The sequence below is a fragment of the Carassius auratus genome, unplaced genomic scaffold (assembly GCF_003368295.1).
Source record: "Carassius auratus strain Wakin unplaced genomic scaffold, ASM336829v1 scaf_tig00014207, whole genome shotgun sequence".
Classification (NCBI taxonomy): domain Eukaryota; kingdom Metazoa; phylum Chordata; class Actinopteri; order Cypriniformes; family Cyprinidae; genus Carassius; species Carassius auratus.
Genome location: NW_020524479.1, coordinates 595,571 through 611,893, shown reverse-complemented (window position 1 = coordinate 611,893; position 16,323 = coordinate 595,571).

Genomic DNA, 16,323 nt, shown 5'->3' with positions numbered 1-16,323 from the left:
ATCCACCCTGGCAACCAGTCTACAGTCACTGACAACCAAAGCCCCAGACCACTGCATGATACACAAACCATGCTGCGTGCACAGAACAATATTGTGGGTTGTGCACCGTCTGACATCACAATGCCAGGGCGTGTAATGCCACGGAGCAAAAGGGGGATAAGGCCAATATATTTCCATGATGCAGCATGTGCTGCACCACGCAGCACCAGAGCCACGGACAAAACACTGAAGCAAGCGTCATGCCAGCAGCAAGATGTGGCAAAATATGGGCGAGGGCGAGCTAAACCCAGTCACCGCCCACGAAGCAAAGAGACTGTCATGTCCAACCAAAGACAGGCCTTGTTTGTTTCTTTCTCCCCTTTCTCTCTCTCTCTCTCCCTATTATCTGTACCAGGATGCTGCTGTGGTTTGCTGTGCCGTGCTGTCAGCCAAAGAGAGGACAGCTGCCACCGAGAAAACCGCTGAGACTCCTGACTACCGATGACAGGGCACACTACCCCAGCACTGTAACCGAATACAGCTGTACAAGGTTCCGATGGAGAGAGGACTCCCTCACTCACACTGAGGCCGATGTCAAACACCTGTTCAGCCAATATGAGAAAGTGACGGTTACACAAATGGAGTTAGGTGGACACCACCACCGCTCCAAACAGTTCCCGGGAGCTTTGCTTAGAGCCGCTGCTGCTGCCGCCAGAATGTTTAACATTGTTATGTCCAGTGTCAATGCAGCGAACCAGACTGTAAACTCCTTGAAACTGTTTACTGTCTTCCAGAAGAACTTTACCCAGACTCAGCTGCCTACAGCGTTAACAACAGACATGCTGTGGGAGGTTAGCTCCTCCAATGACAGCCTAACCACGAGTAAAACCCCACCATACATGATACCCTTAAGCCTTGTGTTAACTGTGCTGTCTTACGCCATCACCATGCCAGCTGACCTGCTACAAGTACACCTGGCCAACTCTCTGAATAGCGCCTTCCTACGGCACGTAAACCCCAAACAGAGAGAAGTGAACGTGCTCCTGAACCAACTCATCAGTGAGTCAAACCAAGTCTACAGACCTAAAGACATTGTCAGTGTCAGGATGTGGAAGAGCAACACCCACACCAAAACACACATTCCAAATGTGGTGGCCTACCACGACAGCAACACACAGCTGTACCTGGCCCCAAACATGCACATGTGTACTTTAACTAAAGACATTCATTATCTCTGCCTTAGCAAACCCTTCCTCAGACACAACTCTGAAGGAATCTGCGAGCTGCAACCCTGGGTCAGCGATACGCGCTGCCCTGCCGAAGCCAAGCCTCGTACACAAGTCACAGAAACGCAAGCAGAGATTGTGGGTAACAGATGGCTCGTCAACACTCCTGTGCGCTCAGCTATGCTGACCTACGACCAGCATGACACCGCCACCCGTGCCAACCTGCTGGACCAAGTACTGAAAGGTACCACCCAACACATTGACATTACTCCTGTCGATACAGCCCTCCAAGCACTGTCTCGACAGCCCATTCTGAACCAGTCATCTGCTGTCCTAGCCTGGACTGCTGCCGACACTGCACGGTGCATCTTCACCGTCATTGGTCCCACCCTGACTCTTGGCGTGACCTTCATCCTATACAGGATACTCAACGAGATGCAAACCTCTACAGCCAAACTCACGACAACTGTGGCTGGAGGTCTCCGATGGAATCCCCGGAAAAGGGACGCAAAGTCAAAGACAATACCGAACCTCACCAAGCTGAATCCTCAGCTTCAGGAACCACCTGTCATCATGACCCACCTGCTGCATGACCATCACGATTCACCTGTCATCTGCCCATCCGGATGATTGCCGTCCGATGATGTCCACACAGGGACTTCATCTGACGTAAAGGGGGAGATGTAACAGATATGCAGGTCAGCGATTCATGGGTTAAATTCTGTTTTATAAATTCAGACTGTTGGTACTAAATGCCAGCCTGGCTGGACTTAAATTACTTTACGATACCCATGCGAGCCTCAAAGGATACCTGAAACCAAATTCCTTAACACACACACACACACACACACACACACAAAAAGAAACCTTTCTTTTTGTTCCTTACTTTTGTAAGTCCTTTATTAAATATGTATTTTATATGTTTGTGTATTGCATAAAATGGTTAATCCTGGGTAAATGGTTAAAGTGCTGACTTATAAGTGGAAATGCTTGATTTCAATCTTATACTTTCTCAAAAAGAAATGTTCTGCAACCCCCACACTCCTTGGTAGCTCGTAAAATTTTACGACCACACAGGACAGGAGAGAAGCCAAGTCACTGGCTTCTTTTGAACAATGCATTCTATGGAATGTATTCATTAACTTTCTGTTTTCATGTTTTATAAATGTATTACGTATTCCCTTTTGGTACATTTAGATGTTTCCCAACATCTGCAGTGTTATCATGTGTTAAACAAATCTTTAAATGTGTAATTCGATCTAAAAATTAGATCTTTGGTCATATATATATTATGTCTAGTCTTGTTCTAATCGTCATGCTTTGACAGACCCACTTATCTAGAGCAAAGTAATGAAAAATGTATTTAATCTGGAATAATGAACTTGCTTTAATATTCCTGATGAAATCGGACAGGCCCTAAATCATCAGGGGGTTGTCTCAACCGAGACAAAGGAACTTTCCCTCCGCTTCAGATCGCGGACATTCATTGGATGCTCCCTCGAAAATGGGCGTGAACTATTTCAAGCTATAAGAATTGACCAAACAAGGTCCACCTTCTCTTCTTGCGCTCTTCTTGCTCTTCTTCCCGTTCTCCGTTCTCGGACACGTCGGGCCGCGCTCAGTTCTCCTCCCCCCTCAGCACACGGACTGAGGAGAGGAAAGCCATTTTCATGGCTCATTTGGAAACTTTCATTTTCGTTGTTTTGTTTTCTTTTCTTTACTAAGTTTATTCAACTATTCGCCTCTCCACACAATGAAGACGAATTCTGGAACATTGTTTGTTGAACCTTTCAAATACCGCGCGAAGATGAACGAACACCTCTTTGCAACAAAGGAACACGTGACTCCACGCTCACGCCAAGATCCAGCGCAGCTTGCACGCGCGTCGCACGGCCTCCGGCCCACGCGCGCAGTTTTCAAAGGACCACGTGACATCACACGTGCGTCGCCGGTACCACGCTCACCCACTGGGCCATGCAAGTATCGTTTTCTATGGAGATTTAAATGCTGCTTTAAAGTGTTGCTATTATTTGATTCGTTGTTGGTTCCACTAAGGTTTACTGACTGATTTTCATACCTGAGCTCATTCTGTGATCTCTCTCGCCTTCTCCACTTCTCTCTCTCTCTCTCTCTCTCTCTCTCTCTCTCTCTCTCTCTCTCTCTCTATTATTTGGATTCCGTTATGTCTGGTAAATGTTTATTGTCTGTATTTTCGTATGCATATTTACTCTGTGTGATTTGTAGTTTGATGTATTACTAGTTGAATTATTAAAAACCCATATATAAAATGATTGGCTTTGGACTCCACCCCACTCACATTACGAGTCACTGATATGTTTTGGTCTTTAGCTACAAGCTCTAAATTTAGAAACTAAATTTATCATAAGGATAGGATAATATTTTCATGGCCAGAGAATACTTTTCCTTGAATTATAAGGCGTGATAACTTTATTGAAAATTGATAGGTCTACAGTGGTGTGCTGGACATACCACGGTTTGATCTGCAGTAATTTACAGTAAGAGATCACAATAATTGATATGAAGAATGTAATATTGACATATTAATGAGTAAATTACAGTGCCCTGTGATTAGTATTGGTATTGGCAATTGAGCTATTTTTCATAATCAATAAAATTAAATGTAACTGTCATCTGAGATATATATTAATCAAATTCTTGATTAATTATTCAAATTCCCTATATATCATTTGAGTTAATTACTATGTAAAACTCATTGTTGTTACACTATTTAATTTTATTTATTTTCTCATTACAATTTTTTCACTTTAAATAATTTATAATATATAATTATAGGATTAAAATGAATTGTAGTTGCTCAATATAGATCTTATATTTGAGTGCGTGCCGAGGCCCAGGTTTGCACAAATCTTCTCACTGTGCGCAAAGTCGCTTCCTCTTAAATGTTTAAACTGACAAAGCTTAAATGAGTTTAGTTTAAACACAGATATCAGCACCCAGGTGATGACGGAATAAATTACTGCTCATATACCGCATTCGCGTTGAAAAAGAGTGAATGATTTGTCCAGGTTTTTTTTTTTCTCTCATGTTTTTGTAATGTCTGGGAAGCCAGAATGCGCATGCATCAACAGAAACATTTATTAGCTGAACCCTGTTTTTTTTTTTACGTGCCATTTATAGCAAGCCATATTACAGATGATATTACAGATGGTTTTTCAGATTTAAGTTGAAGCGCGTGCCGAACCGTGTGTGGTGAACCGAATGTTTTTTTTTTTTTTTTCAGCGAACTGTGCCATCCCTATTACCTCAATAATCAATCAATTACAGGCCTAAAACAATCATGCCCGAGCAGACGGATATTAGTACATCTCATCACACCGGCACCCGTGTCTAAATCAGTTGTATGGTCTGGTTTTCAGTCTAAAACAGTTGTGTCATGGATAAATGTCTCGTCTGTTTCGGGAGGTGCGCGTGCAGTCATCTTTTTTTTCTCAGGTTTTGAAAAATCTTCGCCAACGACTTAAAATGCTTCAAAGATCGACTTGTTGACCGCGACAGACGGGTTGGTGCCTCCAGATATAGCGACCAACTTTTTTTGAACAAGCATTGATTATGCGTGACACAGTCTCAATTTGTGGGACGCATGAATTGGGCTTCAAACGCTGTGCGCGCACACACTACACGGGACAGGTTGTCACCCTAAATAACATACTAAAATGATTTAAATATCCAAATCCGTTAAAGGATTTTTAAGCTGCATTAATTAGGTAAACCGGAAGCGGGAACACTACCCATAACACCCTATGTACTTGCTACATCATTAGAAGAATGGCATCTACTCTAATATTTGTCTGTTTCTCTCTTATTCCAAGGTCACCTTAGCCACCAGATCCAATATGTATCCAGATCAGAGGGTCACTGCAGTCACCCAGATCCAGTACATATCCAGAAGAGATGGTGGATCAGCACCTAGAAAGGACCTCTACTGCCCTGAAAGACAGCGGAGACCAGGACAACTAGAGCAGATCCCCTGTAAAGACCTTGTCTCAGATGACCACCAGGACAAGACCACAGGAAACAGATGATTCTTCTGCACAATCTGACTTTTCTGCAGCCTGGATTTGAACTACTGGTTTCGTCTGGTCAGAGGAGAACTGGCCCCCCAACTGAGCCTGGTTTCTCCCAAGGTTTTTTTCTCCATTCTGTCACTGATGGAGTTTCAGCTCCTTGCCGCTGTCGCCTCTGGCTTGCTTAGTTGGGGTCACTTCATCTACAGCGATATCGTTGACTTGATTGCAAATAAATGCACAGACACTATTTACCTGAACAGACATTTTGCATTATTGACACACAATTTTCCTAATGAATGTTGTTCAGTTGCTTTGACGCAATGTATTTTGTTTAAAGCGCTATATAAATAAAGGTGACTTGACTTGACTTGACTTAACATGTAAAGCGTGAAGAGTAACGTCCCTATTACTGAGCCTTGAGGTAATCCATACTGCACTTGTGATCAATATGATACCTCTTCATTCACTGCTACAAACTGATGGCGGTCATATAACTACAATTTAAACCATGCTAATGCACTTCCATTAATGCCAAAAAAATGTGTTCTAGTCTATGAAAAAAAAAATGTTGTAGTCAACAGTGTTGAACGCAGCACTAAGATCCAATAGCACTAATAGAGAGATACAACCACCATCAGATGATAAGAGCAGGTAATTTGTAACTCTAAGGAGAGCAGTCTCAGTTCTATGATATGGTCTAAATCCTGACAGGAAATTAGGGATGTCCCGATCAGGTTTTTTTGCCCTCGAGTCCGAGTCAGTGTCCGAGTCTGAGTTATTTGATTTTGAGTATCTGCCGATACCGAGTCCCGATCCAATACTTCTATAATACATAAAAAAGAATAAAGAAGAGTGAAAAAAAACAGATCCAGGATGTTCAATAAATTAATATAAAATAAATAAATATAAAACAGCTATTTTAAATAGGCTTGTAAAAATATGTCAAAATCTTACTGTTTTGCTGTACTTTGGATCAAATAAATGCAAGCTTGGTGAACAGAAGGGACTTCTTTAAAAAAAAAAACATTAACAAGCTTACTGTTGAAAAACTTCTGACTGGTAGTATAGGCAACTTTAATTTTTCTCTAGTTTCTAGCTTTTAATTGGTTTAGAAATCTATAAATGCTGGACAATAACAAATAATAATGATTTGTTTATATACTACAAACACTGTTTATCACATAATAAGGCAGGATCGTTTCTATACTGTAATAAATGCTATGTCAGTTAGCAGTGTTGGGGGTAACGAGTTACAAAGTAACAAATTAAAGTAACGATATTACTTTTTTGGGTAACGAAGTAAAGTAAGGCATTACACTAATAATATTGGTAACTACAGTACTTTACAAGACTACAGGAACGCGCTTTCCTGCGTTACACATGCCGGGTTTGACTGTGTGTAAAGTTCTGGGCTGGGTTTCCCGATTATGATTGATCTTAGTGCTTAGAGGCGCCATAGTGTACGTGATTACGTCATCGCATTTTGACAACATTGATTCGTCAGAAGAAACCAATGCTTTTGTTCCTCTGAGAAAAAAGAAATGATTGGTGATGCTTAGTCCCACCCTCGTGCCCAGATTGGTTCAAACTCTGCCATATTAAACCAATAAGTTGAACTACTACTTAACATAGCCTACTGCTTTGGTAAATGAACGAAAACAAAGTGAAAGTAAAGTCTGTCGTGAGAGCATGAATACAAACACACAATAACACATTTGCATGAGAAAACTCTCCGAAAAAACACAAAAAAACAATCGACAGAGTACTTTGACATAAAACAAATAAAAAAGGATGAAATAGTGATATATATATCATATCTGATAAAGCACTGGGATTTATGTCTTGGGTCGTTAGGCGAGGTCCCGGTAAAATCGATTCTGACACAGATTACAGCCAACGTATCGATCATTTATATTATGCATACTATGTGAATCATTATGTAATTATACAGTTCATAAAGATAGTTGCACAATTTTTATTATTATTATTTTGATGCACTCCGAATATTTCTCATTCATTTTGTGTGAAGTTTGTGAATCTTTTGCACTTTATTGTTGAAGACAATTTGTACAATTGTTTTTACTATATGCTACATAGTTTGTGTTTGTTGTTCATACTCAGATTGAAAATATATTTCTCAGAAGAAGAAAAAAAGAAATGCAATTTATATTTAAAAGAAAATCTAAATGAATGTTTTATGCCTTCATTTGATAACCAGAAAAGTGTAAATACACAACAGAATTTCTGAGGGGAAAAACACTTCATAATGCTATTTTAAGAAAATGTAATAAATGAAGTTGGTTTTTATGCATTTAAATAATTACACATGCTAAATAAAACATATGGTTGTTACGGATCACTCGGAGACAGAGGAGTAACAGATGAGTATGATGTTTTATTAAAGACACAAGCAGAGGAGCAGGTAGTGAATGAGGGATTGGGATCCGTGCTGGGTTGGAGGTGAAGGCACACACACGCACCGTGGGTTTCTTGGAGGAGTCTTCGGGAACCATCCTTAGAGAGGAGAAGGAGGAGTTGAACTCTGAGAATATCCTTGGAGAGAAGGTAAAGAGGAGTTAGTCCTTATAGTTGGCGCAGATGAGTAATCTTGTCGCGAACGTGACCGGACAATGACTGTGTGTGTGTGTGTGGTTTTTATGGTGCAGTGGTGGATGACAGGTGATGAGGATCAGGTGGTGAAGGTTCAGAATTCAGGTGAGGGTGTTCGCTGTGATTGTGTGGAGGTGGAACCTGGCGTGTTTGTAACAATGGTGAAGAAAAAATAAAACATTTCATAGGGCCCTAAACATGTAATTTTTGTTAAACTTTTAATAAATTCCTGTGAAAATGTATAAGAGTTATGAATTAAATTAATTAGACATGCTTTTTGATGAATACAATTAAATTTAACCATTAAAAAGAAGTTGAGAAAAATTTTAACGGATTTTATAGGGCCCTAAAAAAAGTAAAGTAATAAGTAGTGAAGTTACTTTTCAAATGCAGTAACTAGTAAAGTAATCTCATTACAATTTACAGAAGTAACTAGTAACTAATTACATTTTTTGAGTAACTACCCCAACACTGTCAGTTAGCACTGCATTGTTCATATACTGTATTTATCACCTGCTGGAAATGACTTGAAAAACAATTTATTGTCGTGATCGTATAATGTTTGCATAAGTTTTTGTTTTCCTGTGAGCACCACAGCGATAGCTGGATGCTTTTGTCCATATTAGGAATTTCCTGATATCAGCGTGAGAGTGTCACGGTGTCTGGTCTGTGTTTCCCTGGGTGTCCACTAGTGGTCTCACTTCCCCATCGGCACCTCACCGCAGGCACTACAATTCCCTCAAAGCCTTGTCCCTTCATCACGGTAATTGCAAACCTGTTAATTGCACTCAGGTGTCTTCACTTTCATAGTCATTATCCTGCCTATTTAAACCGGTCTGTTTTCTGTCTGTGTTATGGAGTCCTTACTTTCCGTCACTAGGTTTCCAGGCGTTCCTAGTATTTCGAGTCCTGTTCCTGTTTGTTTGTGTTTTGGACTAATTTTGGTTTTTGACCCCCTGCTTGTTTGATTCTGATTTTGGATTACCCATTAAACTCACACTGCTCTTGGATCTCTCGTCTCCTGTGTCCCAGTCATTACAGAAGGACTCCATCATGTCTAGATCCAGCGGTGTGGGACTTCATATCCGTTTCCCAGCCAGTATGGAGTAGCGGAGTGTGAGATTTCTCAAATTAACCACCCTCCTTCAAAAGGAGTATTCTGGACACTGGCGGTAGGAATGGGATATAATCATGCGGCCCTAAAAGACCTTTTCAACGCCGGTCTGGATAACCCTGTGCCAGAAAGGGAAATGGATAAGCTGGAAGCCTTTGATTTTTGGGGGTTCATTCACATCGGTCTCAGTGGGATACCCCAGCCACACCTGTCTCTCCCGGTGGGATGGCTGACTCTAGACAGGGGTCTACATTCAGGAGGACCGCCAGCCCAGCACCACTGCACAATATGGCCGCCAACCCAGCACCACAGTACAAGATGGCCGCAAGCCCAGGGCCACAGCACAAGGTGGCCGCTAGCCCAGCGCCACAGCACAAGTTGGCCACCGGCCCTGAGCCATGGCACAAGATGGCCACCGGTCCAGCACCTCTGCACAAGATGGCCACCAGTCCTGAGTCAGGTCAGGTCACTGTTTACACTCCAGAGTCAGGTCAAGTCACCGTTTACACTCCAGAGTCAGGTCAAGTCACCATTGACACTCATGAGTTAAGCACTACCACAGTTAGACCTCAGGAGTCAAGTCAAGTCACCGGTGATCTTCATGGGCAAAGTCAAGTCACCGACTATCGGGCGCTCGACTTATCCTGTCTTGCCCACGGAGGCCACCCTTAACCTGTTCATGTTCTCTGTTTCAGACTTGCCTAACCAGACTTGCTCTCCTGTGTAAACGATCCCACTGTGGTGGTCTTCAGCGCCGCCCTGATGGGCTCCTGTCCCGACCGCATGGCTGTGGTGGTCTTCTGCGCCGCCCTGGTGGGCTTCTGTCTCGAACGCATGGCTCCAGTTCCACCTTGCTCCACCCTCAATTCCTGCCCTGTCGCTCGGCCCTGGGCCCCTGAACTTTCTGTTCTCTCTTGGCCTTGTGTTTTGTTGTTGTTTTGCTTTTGATTTTTGCACTTCCTGTCTCTATTTCCCTCTATTACCTGGCCCTCCGTCCCTCCCCCTGGTCCTCCGCTGGTCCATCTCCCTCCTAGTCTCCTTGTTTTTGTTTTTTTGCACTTCCTGTCTCTGTTTCCCTCTATTACCTGGCCCTCCATCCCTCCCCCTGGTCCTCCGCTGGTTCACCTCCCTCCTGGTGTCCTTGTTTTTGTTTTTTGCACTTCCTGTCTCTGTTTCCCTCTGTTGACTGGCCCTCCATCCCTCCCCCTGGTCCTCCACCAGTCCACCTCCCTCCTGGTCTCTGTGTTCCTTGGTTTGTTCTAGTGTTCGGCTGGAGCATCTGGTAGCTGGCACCTGGTGGCACCTCACCACAGGCACTACAATTCCCACAAAGCCTTGTCCCTTCATCACAGTAATTGCACACCTGTTAATTGCACTCAGGTGTGTTAACTTTCAAAGTCATTATCCTGCCTATTTAAACCAGTCTGTTTTCTGTCTGTGTTATGGAGTCCTTACTTTCCATCACCTGGTTCTCTTGGATCTCTCGTCTCCTGTGTCCCAGTCGTTACAAAGAGCATGCTCCGGCTTCGAGTATGGGCCCGATTTCCAATCACGTGATCTGATCTGGACATCCCAACTGGAAATCCTCACAAATACTATTTTTCTCCAAGATGGAATATAATTGTGAGGATCCTACCACTTCTAGTACCTTGGACAGAAAAGGGAGATTCGAGATCGGTCTATGATTAACTAGTTCTTTGGGGTCAAGTTGTGTTTTTTTGATGAGAGGCTTAATAACAGCTAGTTTGAAGGTTTTGGGGACATATCCTAATGACAATGAGGAATTAATAATAATCAGAAGAGGATCTATGACTTCTGGAAGCACCTCTTTCAGGAGCTTAGATGGTATAGGGTCTAACATACATGTTGTTGGTCTAGATGATTTAACAAGTTTATACAATTCTTCCTCTCATATAGTAGAGAATGAGTGGAACTGTTCCTCAGGGGATCTATGGTGCCCTGTCTGATGCGATACTGTAGCTGACAGCTGAATTGTTACAATTTTATCTCGAATAGTACCAATTTTAGAAGTAAAGTAGTTCATAAAGTCATTACTGCTGTGATGTTGGAAAATGTCAGGACTTGTTAAAGCTTAATTTTTCGTTAATTTAGCCACTGTATTGAATAAATACCTGGGGTTATGTTTGTTTTCTTCTAAAAGAGATGAAAAGTAATCAGATCTAGCAGTTTTTAATGCTTTTCCGTAGGATAGGTTACTTTCCTGCCAAGCAATATGAAATACCTCTAGTTTTATTTTATTTTTTTCCACAGTTTCACACATTGCATTTGTTACTACATCAGAAAAAAACAAAAGTGTTCTATTGTGAAAAAAAATGGACTCCCAAGAAGCAATAGCTTATAAATAGGGGTCCATTCCATCACCAGCACCACCCCACCCACCTGGCAATGATTATGTGAGCAGTCCAACTTTAGATACCAGGGCAACCATTCTTTAAATTGTTGGTATTTAGAGTACGGTTATCTTAAACAGAATATTCAGAATATCTGCTTATCAATTCCATGTGACAGTATTAAATCTAGAGTATGATTTCGACAATGAGTAGGTCCTGAGACGTGTTCAGAATAGAGTTCAGAATGTCTATAAATACTGATACCAATGCATCTTTTTCATTTTCAACATGGATATTAAAATCACCAACTATTAAAACTTTATCTGCAGCCAGCACTAACTTGGATGTAAAATCGGCAAACTTTAATAAAGTCTGCATGGTGCCCTGGTGGCCTGTATACAGTAGCCAGTACAAACATCACAGGGGATTTATCATTAACATTTGTTTCTCTGGATAACCGTTTGGACTTGGCGCATGTTTATAACAGTAATCTTAAGAGGTAGACTCATTTAAAATAATGTAATCGCCAGGTTTTAGCCAGGTTTCTGTCAAAAAAGAGCTAATCTAGATTATGATCAATGATCATATTATGAAGTGCTTTCATAGAAAGGGACCTGATATTTAATAAGCCAAGCTTTATTATTTGTTTATCAGTATTGCATCTGTTTTTTGTTTTTTTTGAACCTCACTTAAATTGTTGCTCTTAAATTGGTTTGGCTGTTTTTTGTATTTTCTATTTCAGAGAACAGACACTGTCTCTATAGCATGATATCTAGGTGAAAGAGTCTCTATGTGCTAAGAATTAACTATCTTCTGTGATGTGAGGCAGCTAGCAGACAGTAGGTTTAGCCAGTCTGTCAGCTTCCTGACCTGGCACCCAGTTAGTCAAGTACAAACTCTAAGACTATGTGCCATATTTCTAGAGAGAAGAGCTGAAGGGATGAAGACCATCTCTTTTCAACAGGTTAGGTCTGCCCCAAAAGCTCGTCCAATTGTCTATGAAACCTATATTATTAATCTGCTACGCATCTCATCACCATGGTAAGCAGGGAGAGGACCAGAGCATATTACAGTGTCTGACATCGTGCTTGCAAGTTCACACACCTCTTTAATGTTATTTTTAGTGATCTGCGACTGGCGAAGTCAAACATCATTACCGCCGGCATGAATAATAATCTTACTGTATTTACTTTTAGCATTAGCCAGCATTTTTAAATTTGTCAAGATGGCAGGTGCTCTGGCTCTCGGTAAACATTGGACTATGGTGGCTGGTGTCTCTATATTCACATTCCGTACAATAGAATCGCCAATAACTAGAACACTTTCTAACTTTCTAACTAGAGAGTAGGCCTAATGGTTAGAGAGTCGGACTCTCATTCGAAAGGTTGTGAGTTCGAGTCCCATGCATGTATAGTTCTCTCTCCACCTTCGATACCACGTTCATGGCTTGAGCAAGGCATCGAACCCCCAACTGCCCCCCGGGTGCTGCAGCATAAATGGCTGCCCACTGCTCCGGGTGTGTGTTCACAGTGTGTGTGTGTGTGTTCACTGCTCTGTGTGTGTGCACTTCGGATGGGTTAAATGCAGAGCATAAATTCTGAGTATGGGTCACCATACTTGGCTGAATGTCACGTCACTTTCACTTTCATCAGGTTTCTCAGTGGTTGCATCACTGAGTGGGGAAAACCTGTTTAATGTTTTTATCGCAACAGAAGAGCAGTGTTTTGACCCATGACTATGTCTCACTGTCACCTAGGTGCCCTGCTTCTGTTACCAGAACCAAACAATGTACAGGACTCCAAAGACGTATCTAGAGCCCTCACATTCTTACTGTCCTCAATTAAAGTTTGGATGCGTGTCTCTAATTCTGAAATCTTCTCTGTCAGCCTAGCTATTTCCCTGCATTTATCACATGTGAATCCCTCATCACCGACAGAGATAGATAATCTGTACATGTGGCAATCAGTGCAAATAACAATAGCAGGAGAATCAATTACTCACCATGCTAAAGATTCTTACCACAGTTGTTTTCATGAACTGGGGTGGCAGTGGTTCATGTAGGTTGTCTACAAACCGGAAGGTTGGTGGTTCAATCCCCGGCTCCACCTGACCAAGTGTTGAGGTGTCCTTGAGCAAGACACCTAACCCCAGCTGCTCCCGACGAGCTGGATGGCGCCTTGAATGGCTGACACCGCAGTCCGTGAGTGAATGAGTGTATGAATGGGTGAATGTGAGGCAAATTGTAAAGCGCTTTGGATGGCCATGTGGTCTGTTGAAAGCGCTATATAAATGCAGTCCATTTACCAGTCCAGTCCAACTTGTGAAAAACTGGCAAGAGAGTGGAGAGGAAGAGAAAGAAAACAGCGATAGGCACGAATGGAAATGCTAATGACAAACAATGACGGGTGCTTAAGTATATATCTCATTGAGAGCATTATTATCAAACTCTGGAATAGTCTTCCTGATAACGTTCGGGGTTCAGACACACTCTCTCTGTTTAAATCCAGATTAAAGACACATATCTTTGGCCAAGGATTCAAATAATGCATATCTTAATGTTGAACTGCAGATATCTGATAAAATGCACAATATTATTCTTTAGTTTGGGTTAAACACATTAATTTAACTTGGTTGAAACAGTATCTATTTGTTTCTCTGTTTTGCCATGGGATTGACATCCCGAAGTAATCTAGGATTTAAAAAAGCAGCCCCTCAGTACTTCAATGAGCTTTTGTTACATTATAATCCCCCACGGGAGGCAAACACATTCTTGCAGTTTAAATCTAGATTAAAGACCCATCTCTTTACCTGGCTTACACATAACACACTAATATGTTTCTAATATCCAAATCCGTTAAAGGATTTTTAGGCTGCATTAATTAGGTAAACCGGAACCGGGAACACTTCCCATAACACCCGATGTACTTGCTACATCATTAGAAGAAATGCATCTATGCTAATATTAGTCTGTTTCTCTCTTATTCCGAGGTCACCGTAGCCATCAGATCCAGTCTGTATCCAAATCAGAGGGTCACTGCAGCCACCCGGATCCAGTACGTATCCAGACCAGATGGTGGATCAGCACCTAGAAAGGACCTCTACAGCCCTGCAAGATAGCGAAGACCAGGACATCTAGAGCCTAAGATACAGATCCCCTGTAAAGACCTTGTCTCAGACGACCACCGGGACAAGACCACAGGAAACAGATGATTCTTCTGCCAATCTGAATTAGCTGGTTTTGTCTAGTCAGAAAACTGTCCTCTCAATTGAACCTGGTTTCTCCCAAGGTTTTTTCTCTATTCTGTGGAGTTTTGGTTCCTTGCCGCTGTTGCCTCTGGCTTAGTTGGGGTCGCTTCATTTACAACTATATCGTTGATACTATTTAAACTGAACTGAGAATTTAATGATGAAGTGCCTTTAACTGTCATTTTGCATTATTGACACTGTTTTCCTAATTAATGTTGTTCAGTTGCTTTGACGCAATACTTTTTGTTTAAAGTGCTATATAAATAAAGGTGACTTGACTTGACTTAAGCTACTACTAAATATTATAGAAACATAAATTTTCTTTAAAGTTGCTGTTGATTTATATTGTAAAAAGCGCTATAGAAATCAAATTTAATTGAATTAACTGTTGCTGCAGGTTGTTTTTTTTTATGTCCTCAAGTTGAAACGACCCCATTTACATGTATTTTAGCCCCCTGAGCGTGATTTTTACTGGGGGACCCCCTCAAAACGCGGTTAGTTTGGGCTAGTTTTGAGTTGCAATTGGGCAGGTTTTGTTGTGTGAAACCCGGAAACCCTTTTCCTCAGGGACGTAACGTTATGATTGCTAACATATCAACTCTTTTTTAAAATACATTGGCATTATCTGTATTAAAGAGAAGATAAAGTTTAAGTGAATAAAATTACAGCATTTCTTACTGGAGTTCCACAACTAATGACTTTGTTCTCTCTTGTGTGTGTGTGTGTAAGTGATGTAAAAGAGGAAAGCAGGCATTATGACTAAAGCACTATGAGGCAAGGGAGGAGGAGACTCAAAATGTTTCTAAACTTTAAAATACGTTTTTGTCCCGTTTGCTCTGCTTTACAACTTAAACAGTTATTTGAAGTATAAAGTATACATGTATAAAAAGTATAAAATAAACAGTATGATTTTTAAACCATATTTTAGCAAAGCAAACATGTAAACATTTAATATGATGGGGGCAAGTTTTTGAGCAATATTGCAGGGCAACTTTAGTTAATGAAGGCATCAATGGGCAATCAGTGAGACACAGCGCCTATGACCAATTTAAAGGATCCAGATAGAAATTTGAAACCCATTTTCAGTGAGAAAGTGCCCCAAGCAACATTGCTCAATAAAAGTAGCCTTTCAAAATTGCTCAAAGAGTTGCCCCATGTTATCATCAGATTTAGGTCACAAATAATGTCTCAAAAGTCATGGAAAATCATGGAAATTTATTGATAAAAATGTGTACAAACCCTGTACTTTTAGATGAGATGTCGTGTCAAAAATGAACCCAAAAGCAGACTTTATTAATGATATAGACAATAATGTAGACAAACTCATCAACAGACATTTTACAAACCAATCTGAGAATTATTTTGAAGGCTAACAGTTTTTTTCTATCACCAATATCACGTCTGAATGTCAGCATTGTTCAGTCATTTTGACATTTTTATAAGTGGATCTCTTAAATTCTAAAACCTCCTTAGTGTTACAATTACGAAAAATTTGCTCCCTTTTCAGGTAGGTCTAATTCTATTTTGTTCATACAGTATTTTCAAATTAAGGACTTTAAACTAGATTACTGGGACACAGGTATTATTTGTTTTGCACTTTACTGTTACATATCTCTATTTGTACATTTATTCCATTAATTCATACAGATACCACCACAGAACTGGATTGAGATTTTATTTTTACCTCAATATCAGTCTTTTTGGGGGTGTATATTTGTAAGATCTATTTTTATTACTTCACATTTAAA